Raw genomic sequence first — 9,545 nt, 5'->3', positions numbered from 1 at the left:
AACAGTCAATGCACATCACTGAACCAAGTACAATTTTCTTTAACACAGACAACTTCATTTTACAACTATGATGAATCTGCAGAAAAAATAACATTTCCTGCCCTTGAAGAACTTAAAGAGTTAAGTGTAGTAAGCTTGAAAGCCAAAAATATAACAATTGTACCGTCGGAAGAGCCTTTCATTTAACGGGACTAGGTTATCTCCAGAGGCTGAAAGGACCTGAAATTGGTGTTCATGCTGAGCTGTGTATGTAGCAGCTGGTATTCTGCCTGGGATTGATCCATTATAATGATTTAATCATCTTCTGTCCATAGACACACTGATTCCTCTAGGTCAGGGTTGAAGGCATTTGTGATGTGAAGCAGCTTGTGGCAGCTCCAACCCGATTGCTACTGAATTTGGCCTGGGGGTAAATTGTGCACAGACTGACTTGTGCCTGATCCTACTCATCAACGTGTCTCGTATTTAGGTTGCATTTGCGTCAAATCTGGACAGGTTATTATGTGGAAGGGGACAGACTTGGGAAGTGCCGTATTTCTTAAATGTGATGACATCTCCTTTGTTGGAGGACCAAGTCTCCCAGCTTGAACTCTCCCTGATAGTCATATTTTCTTTCATTATTATTTTATATTCTAATCGAGTGCTGCATTGTAGAGATTGTCAGCATACCTCACGGCGTAGAGTGTTGTGGTTATGGACTGTAATTTGGTCTGCGGACTGCCACGCATTAATGTCGTTTAACACAGAAGCCAGGCCCTGTGTCTGGCTGGAAATTCAAACAAAGTGCTGTCAAAATGATGTTTGGGTTCATTAATATTTATTGCTCAAGACAAGGCTTTGCTGTTTTGAAAAGGATTACAAAACCTTGCAGAGATGTGTATACTTACATATACACTTTGCTGTGTAGTGACCTGAAAAGGTATATGAGGCTGGAAGGGTTGGGTATAGTGCTATGGCACTGGTGCGTACTGGCATGGCATGGCAGAACGATAAGTAGGGTAGTTAAGGTAATATCAAACTGTTTTTTTTTTTTTTTTACTGACAAGGAGTGGGTGGGTATGTTAATATGAAACTGGTGGGAGCAAGGAATGAAAACATTTTTAGTAGAGTGAATATGGTGATTTGCCTATGATGGGAACTTACAGAGCATGATGTGAGGTTGAGTGGGTTGAGTAGTAGACTAGGTGGGTATGGCTATATGACACTGGTTTAAACCTTTAAGGTGTGGCACAAAGCCAAATCATACTATTGGGAACCTACAAAGCATGGTAGCAGGATGGCTAGGGTTGGGATAATGATGTGGCACTGGTTTGAACCTTATGGGCATGGCAGAAGGCCAGGGTATGGTAATATGGCACTGTTGCGGCAGAAGGCTAGGGAAGATGAGTATGGTTTTATGGGACTGGTTTGAACATACATGGCATGGCAGGAGGTTGGTTATTGTGATTTGGCTCTGGTATGAACTTACAAAAATAACAGGAGGGTGAGTACAAGGCTAGAAGGCTTGGGTTATACGACATTGAGGTAAATCTATAAGGCGCGGCAGAAGGCTGAATGGGGTAGATATTGTGATTTAGAACTAGTGTGGACTTACAATGCAAAACAGAATAGTTAGGAAGTCTATAATGATATGGCACTGGTTTGAACTTTAAGGAATTTGCAGAAGGCCAATGTATGGATATATGGCACTGGTTTGACAAGGCATTGAAGGAGGCTGTATTAAGCAGGTACTGTATTATGTCCTTGGTTTAAAACTGTGAAATAAGTGTGAACCTACAAGGCAAGAGTCCAGATAGGGTGTGTATATTATTGTGGCACTATTTTAAACCTAGAAAAGCATGGCAATAGGCTAGATAGGTGAGATAAGGCTCTTGCTTTTCTTGTTTATTCTGTCAATGTTGTGAGGTAAGCTAACCCCAGATTATTGAATATTACAGCTACCAACTTCCAAAAGTGACATTTTTGGTAATACTCTGTTGATTCAAACTGCCATTGCTCAGAATGTAATTCGTGAATTACCATTTTTGCCACATGCGGGAGGTCTCAGGGGAATACAATTCTTCATGTCTTTTTTGACTTGGTTGTTCATAATTGTGATTGCTCTAACACTAAATTGGTTGTGATTTATTCACAGCTCCCTTCTGCAAACTATTTATGGAAATTAGGAAGCCAATTGGATAATTTGAATTCAGAGTATAAATGTTGTAATGTTGATGGATCCTAAAGGAGCTCACACTAGGCCAGTGTTTCTTAAGAAGGATTCCGTGGAGCCCCAGGGTTCATCCAAAGGTTGCTGGGGGTTCCTTGAGCAATGAACAATCTGTGCCTCTCAGGATACCAAGGATCGTTTTTGCTATCTGAAAGGGTGATATTCTTTCCACTGGCCAGCAATGTAAGTGACATTCTTCTTACTGATCACCACACTAATATACTGTAAGTTGTGGATATAGTAATTATAGAATGGGTTCTCTGAAGACATAAAGTTATTTCAAGGGGTTCCCCTATGGTAAAAAGGTTAAGAAACACTGTGCTAGTAAGTGATAAGTAACTTGTTTTCACCCTAGATAACTGTCGGCGGGATATTTGAATTCAATACTAACAATTACTAAATCTTGACTAGGGTATTCAAGAAGATCCTGGCTATCCAACCACAAAACTATTACTTGCTCCAGATGCTCTCTGAAACAGCAAGACCACACTAGCTGGAGTGTAATGGCTAATGAATTTTTTAATTACCAAAAACCAAATATAATTGTAACACAATTTGCATCGGACTGCAAATCGATTGAAAACTCTTTACAACAATTTTCTGTAACCCATATAGATAGACCGCCAGTTACACCTCACCTGCACATTTTACAGACAACTGCCAATACCTACTAGATCATAGGCATTTACCCATACATAGAAAGTGATGCCATACAACAGTGTGGCTTATACCATTTTTGATTGCCTTTACAGGCCTTGCTTCCTGCCAGCTGACATGACAATAAGTCCAAAAGCATGCAAGTTACAATTATTAATAGGTTCGTTGGATAGTAAGTTTGCCTGATTCCAGCAAACTTTCAAACATTGCTTGACTCCTTCTGAAAAACCAACCTGAAGCTTCTCTTGCCATCATCTCCTCCAATTGGTTAATTCTACACTTGCTATGTTCTTCTCTTAGCAATTACCTTTCCTCTTAACCCATGCCATGTAGACCCTGTGATTATACTTCTGCTCTCTTTAACTTCTGTCCATCCAGAAACATTTTCAGAAACACGTACGATGTGTAAATGATGAGCTTTTTGTGATAACAGAGTAATGAGGTCATTTTGCATTCCAAACAGAAGTAAAACAGAAGCAAAGTGCACACAAAGTAAAAATGGCTTCTGATTTCCCAGCAGCTTTCGTGGATATATGAAACAGCAGAACAAAAGATATTTGAAAATGTTCCCGCAGAACAAAATTTTTGTACTGAGTCTGTAATCATTTGAAAACAGAAACCATAAGCAGGATATGACAGGAGAAGGGAAGAGAACCTAAGGGCATTCAGATTCTGTGCAAGAAACAAAAGATTGAAAGATCAGCAGGGAATACTTTCATAATTACTACAATAGCTGAATGTGAAAGAAGCACAGAATGGAGAGGAATGTCTCTGGGCGGGTGACAGCTTGTAATGATAAAGGTAGTCAGTCCTGCTAACACTTAGATAAAGGGGCTGAGATTTATGAGTCAAACATGAGGCCATGGGGCTGGGCTCACACATTTTACAGTGCTGCTTAAGGTAAACTGTCATTATGACACTTGTTTATTTCCTAAATTTGTCCTGATCCGCTGCACAATGTCTGAGTGACAGGCATCCACTTAATATGTTGCTAAAGGGCTAATTGACTGCAAATTAAAAAAGGTTTGTTCTGCCACTGATTGCTAAAGACCATGTGTGTAACTAGTAAAGTCATAGGGGGATCTGCTGGTTGGACCAAAGCAGGTGTTCTAACATTTAGAAATATTCATATTAGCTACCTTACTGCACATGTGCAAATCTGTCCTGTGCATGCTCAGCTCAATATGAGTTCTACGAGACAGGTAGTTAGTTACTAGGGTGCCAACACAAGAATGGGCTAGCAGTCCAGTAAGTGGTGCTTTTCTGAAAGCAGTAGCAGCCAAAGGAACTGGATGTGAACCTGAACCGGCCACTAGGCTAGTGTTGAGGGAGAAGGGTGCACTATTGGCCCATAGACTCACTGGGCCTGATTTACTAAAGGCTGGAGAGGATATACTTTCATTAGTGATATATTTGTTAGCAAATGTTTTCAATCCTGCACCAGATCCATTTCAGGTTTGCTGGATCACCCAGCTTCACTGAAAAAAGTGTATCCTCTCCAGCCTTGGAGAGCTTTAATAAATCAGACCCGCTGAGCCTGATTTCCTTTCTTTAAGGGAGGAGGACATTCAAAGTTTTGCTGGATGGCCCACTGATTTCTGGTCATGCCCTTGCCTCTTGGACTTTGCCATTTATTTAATTGCTTATTACGATAGTGAACTGAACACACATAGGATTATTATTTATAATTAATAACCAGTTTATATAGCGCAGACATATTTCACAGCACTTTACAAAGTCTATTGTCATATCACTAACTGTCCCTCAAAGGGGCTCACAGTCTAATGTCATAGTCATATGCCATAAACAGGCTGTAAGGTCAATTCTTAGGGGAAAGCTCATTAACCTAACTACATGTTTTTTTTTGGGATGTGGGAGAAAACCGGAATACCCGGAGGAAACTCACACAGACACAGGGAGAACCTGCAAACTCCTTGCTAATAGAGTCCTGGCTGGGATTCAAACCTGGGACCTGTACTACCTCCCCCTTCTCTTAGATCGTAAACTCTTTTGGGCAGGACCCGCTCCTCCTCCTGTGTCATTATTTGTATCTGTCATTTGCAACTCCTTTTTAAGCTGCCGAGCGGTAACACAGAGTGTGACTCAGGGTAAAAAGAAGATACCGGAAGCGATAACCCTCGAGTCACACTCGGGGTAGCTAAACCTATGTTAAATGATAGTAAATCTAGACTTACCTGATCCGCCGACGTCCTTCTCCGCGATGCCCGTATTCTTTCTTCCTCCAGCCGGCGTCCTCTGCACCCGATGAGTCACTGGGCGTTCCGTTGGGGGCGTGGTGGGAAATTCAAATCTATTTGTTTTGCATTCAATACAAAATAACTGTATTGAATGCAATACAGTAGATTAATATGTGTAAAAGCAGTATATTGGCTTTTATGAACATTTATATTTTACAGTATAACATAATAGTATGAGTATAATGTTTTTTTTCTTTTTTAATTAAAAAAAAAATATTTTTATAAAAAAATAATTTTTTCAATTTTATTAACTATTTTGACATGATTATGTGTTTTAAACTTTATTATACTTATACTATTAAATTATACTGTAAAATAAATTTTCATGAAAAACAATCCCTAGTAGTAAATCTGCTTGTCTGAAAGTCAATGTTCAGTTGTCTTTTTTGGGGGTCTGGGAAATTTTACACTTGTTATTTATTATTCTTATGTTTTTTGACAGTGTATGCATTAAGTCTTTGGGGTCTATTTATAAAGCACTGCAACTGAAACTCAAAATTTTTTTCTGGTAGAAAATCAATCACCATCACTATCAAAAAATCATGGACCTGAAAAATTCTGCACCAGAAATGTTTGCTGAAAGTCAGCTTTGCTGTTTAAAAATATAGAGAGAGATATTCATATGTTATTGTATTATTACATATTGTTAAACTACCTAATTGTATATACAGTATATCTCTATTTAAATTTTTATTTTATATTTTTGACCCTGCACTGTATACTGTTTAGGAAGTTTATTGGCATCAATAGTGAATTGTTTTGGGTAATATTTTCTCCACATTGATATAGCTGTGCATTCATGTAACTATTGGAAAAATGTTTATTGTATATGAATATTTTGGGGGGTTAGGTTTTGAATTAGGAGCCGTTAACACCTACAATATCAAACTTGTGCTTTTTGATGCAATTAAAAAAAACTCAAATAACAATTAGGAGGTACATTATTTCCTGCAATGGGTTAACCCATTCATAAGTCCCCAGTACATTTCCTGATAATAAGCACAACATGTTTTTAAGAAGCCTTTTCTAATATATATCTTCACCCATTTGACCTTTCTTTGTACACTTAAGGTGACCTTGTGGGTCACTAAATGACCTTTTTTTAGTGGCCTTTACCCTTTGCTGAGCTTTTGCTGCATTAAATTCTGTCTCTGTCTCCACAGCACCTGGCAGTAAAGGATTTCTTGAGCAGCAGGATATTGTGTTTGCTTCGGGCTATATGAGCTCACATTCTTCACATGGACCTCACCCCCGCTCCTCTAAATTATGAATGATCACTGCTAAAAGACACACTTCTAAGACTCTTCATTTCATAAGGCTAGACTGCAAGTTGCAAATCAATTTTTCTCATTTGTTCGGGTCTGTTCATTTTTCACATGATCGAAATTCATGGAACTGACCCAAAAAAGGGTGATGATTCTGTATGAATTAATGAAGACTTTCTATCAGTGTCACTCATAAAGTAGCATGCTGTGCAGATTTTTTAATCCACCAGAAAAAGTGAAAAAGTTAGTAAATGCATGTTTGTCGCTTCTCTGGTTAACTTTAGGTTCATCGTGGTAAGGCCAAGGTACATTGTGTGCCCATCGTCTGAACAACCCCCCTGACAGATCCACAGACGGTCGACAACAAACGATCGTAATACAAGTGAAGGGGAGAGAGCGCAGTGGGGTGCTGCTCCGTTGTTCTCCCCCCCCCCCATAGAGCAAAACAGTGCTATATGAACAGTGCTTGTTCATGCATTGTGCAGTCGTTTATCGTTGGAAAGGATTGTGAAAAATCCTTTCCAACAACAATTATTGCACGTGTATACATAGCCTAGGAGCAGTATAACTGAATTGTAAGATCTAAAGCATATATATGATGTCATTACTGTGCTGGTCACTGTTATTCCTCCTTGCTGGAGGATGTAACATGAGGAAGCAAGGTGGCCAGCTTCACATAGACAGATCTGTTGCATAGGACCACAGACAATTCTAGGGGACTAGTCCATTGTCCTCAGGCACAGCCTAAAAAGTTCAGTTGCTCGGGGGATCTCCAACCCCCCCCCCCCCCCCAACCTATTTAAACTCTTAAAGGGTTGTATCTGCTTTAAATTTCAGGGATGATAATTTTGCAGAGCTCTACATTCCTAAAGTTTCCTGCAAACTCAAGTTTGGGTAAACTTGAATGTAATTCCTATTTGCAAAAGCCAAACTTATCAACGGGAGCCTATTCTTCAATGCTAATGTCTTTCTTTCTTATTTTTATTTTCAATTTTAAACTCTATTGAAAGCCAAAACTCCTTTTTTTTAGTTTTGGATAGAGTAGGATAACGTTTCAACTCTTCTCTGTTTTTATTGCTGTTTGTGGCCTTGCTGTATAGATTTACCCTCTCTATTTGTCCTAGGAGCCATTGTCAGTATGAGAGAAAATAATTGTTATTCCGAAATTGTTCAGTTGTCCCTGGAACAGGGTAATAAACAAGGAGTTTGGTTGGTATCCTCCAGAATAAATACTGTACCTTTAATCAATTTTTTCCCATTCATCCTGTCTCCTTTCCATCTTTGAGATCCATTCTAACCACTTGTATTCTGCTTCACATTTTCAGATTGCAGTGATCTATTGTCCGCCTGGCCAAGCTACTGCTTGATAGGAAGAGAAGAACTTCTGTCGCGCACTTGGAAATCCTTGCTTATGACAGTTTATTGTGACGGATAATCCAGCCCCAAAATGAATTCTTTCTCTAAAACGATTCACTAAAGAAGAGGATTTATTCATAGAGATTCTATGATTCTAAATATAGAATATAAAATATCAGTTTAAAGCCTATTTTATGCCAACATAACCTCTCTACGCACCCTTATATCCCTTGGATTAATATTTGTAAAATACAGGATGCCATCCAGGTCCTTCATGTTTTTTTGCAGGAGGGATCAATAATCACCAATGAACCAGTGCTGCAGATGTTCCCATTGTCAAGAATAGATTTAGCTTTCCTGATTCTCAGGTGACAGGTGCCCTGTACAGCCAATGGAAAGAGTTTGCACCTTGCAGTATATGACTTAGACAAATATAGACCTCATCTACACATAGGAGAAGAAAGAAGACAAAGGATGAGCGTGTCATATGATTGCAAAATTAGATGTGTTTATAAGCAATTTTTTAAACATTTTTAAGGCAGGAATTATTTATAAGGGATTTGGAGAAAGAGGTTTGAGTGGCATGCAGCTAAATTATGATTGTTTTCCTTTACGGAGGATACATTTTAGCTGGACTTTGAACCCATATTAGGTTACTCAGCTAGTCAAAAAGCATTACAGCAATTTCCAGGTTTTTTGAGGTCCTAGTATGTTATTCTTTCTTAATAGTGAATAATGAAAAAAAGAGAATTCTGTAATAAATGATTACTAACAAAATAAAAATATAGAAAAATATATCTGATCTCTGGGTAAAAAATAACCTTATTTCCATCGCCCCTCAACTGATCACTGGTATATAAAAAAACAAAACACTAAATGTTCTTTATACTCACATAAACCTTCGGCCATGTGTCGATCCAGTCCCTAGCCTTCTCTCTTTTTCTGTTTACAGGAGGAGTGTCCTTGTTTGGGTGACCACATCATTTATTTTCTTTGACACTTCCTATTGGTTTTTGACCCCCAGCAGAAGCAGAAAAAACAATCCCAAGCAATAGCAAAAAAAAAAATAAAAAAAAAATACATGTTGGGTTACATATAAACTTGCAACAAGCCATACAATAAACACATCACTTTTGCTTAGTTTGAAGTGTCCAGGTTTGTTACAAGAGGAGGATTAGCTAATCCAAACTTTAATTCTCCCATGCATATCCACATTCATTGTGTCATTATTATCAAGCTCCAAAAAAGAGCTCACTAAACAAATATTTAGCTGAGTTGTTTTATTCAAATAACCACAACGTTTTTCCTTAAAAATCTAGATTAAAAAAAGGTATACAGGGCGGTGTCCTTACACCTTGGTGGACGAAATCAAACAGTTATAACTTTCAAATTAATTAATAATATTATTATTATTATTATTAATAATAATAATAATAATAATATTAAAAATAAACAGGATTTTTATAGTGCCAACATATTATGCAGCGATGTACATTAAATAGGGGTTGCAAATGACAGACAGATGCAGACAGTGACACAGGAGGAGAGGACCCTGCCCTGAAGAGCTTACAATTTAGGAGGTGGGAAAATCAATAAAACCAACTATCTAGTATAGCAATTTACCCCAAATTCCGAAAAATTGTATATAAACGTTTGTTTTTTTTAAGCTTTTCGTCCACTTTAAAACCCGTCCTCATTAAAAGTTGCGAGCAGCTCAGACTTTGATAACGATATAAAAACATGCATTGCAGGGTGAGTGGGAGGTGAATGCTTATTCCCTGATCAAGACTTGTGTCTTTA

Source organism: Pyxicephalus adspersus, chromosome 1 (genome assembly GCF_032062135.1).
Source record: "Pyxicephalus adspersus chromosome 1, UCB_Pads_2.0, whole genome shotgun sequence".
NCBI lineage: Eukaryota > Metazoa > Chordata > Amphibia > Anura > Pyxicephalidae > Pyxicephalus > Pyxicephalus adspersus.
This window is presented reverse-complemented; position numbering follows the sequence as displayed.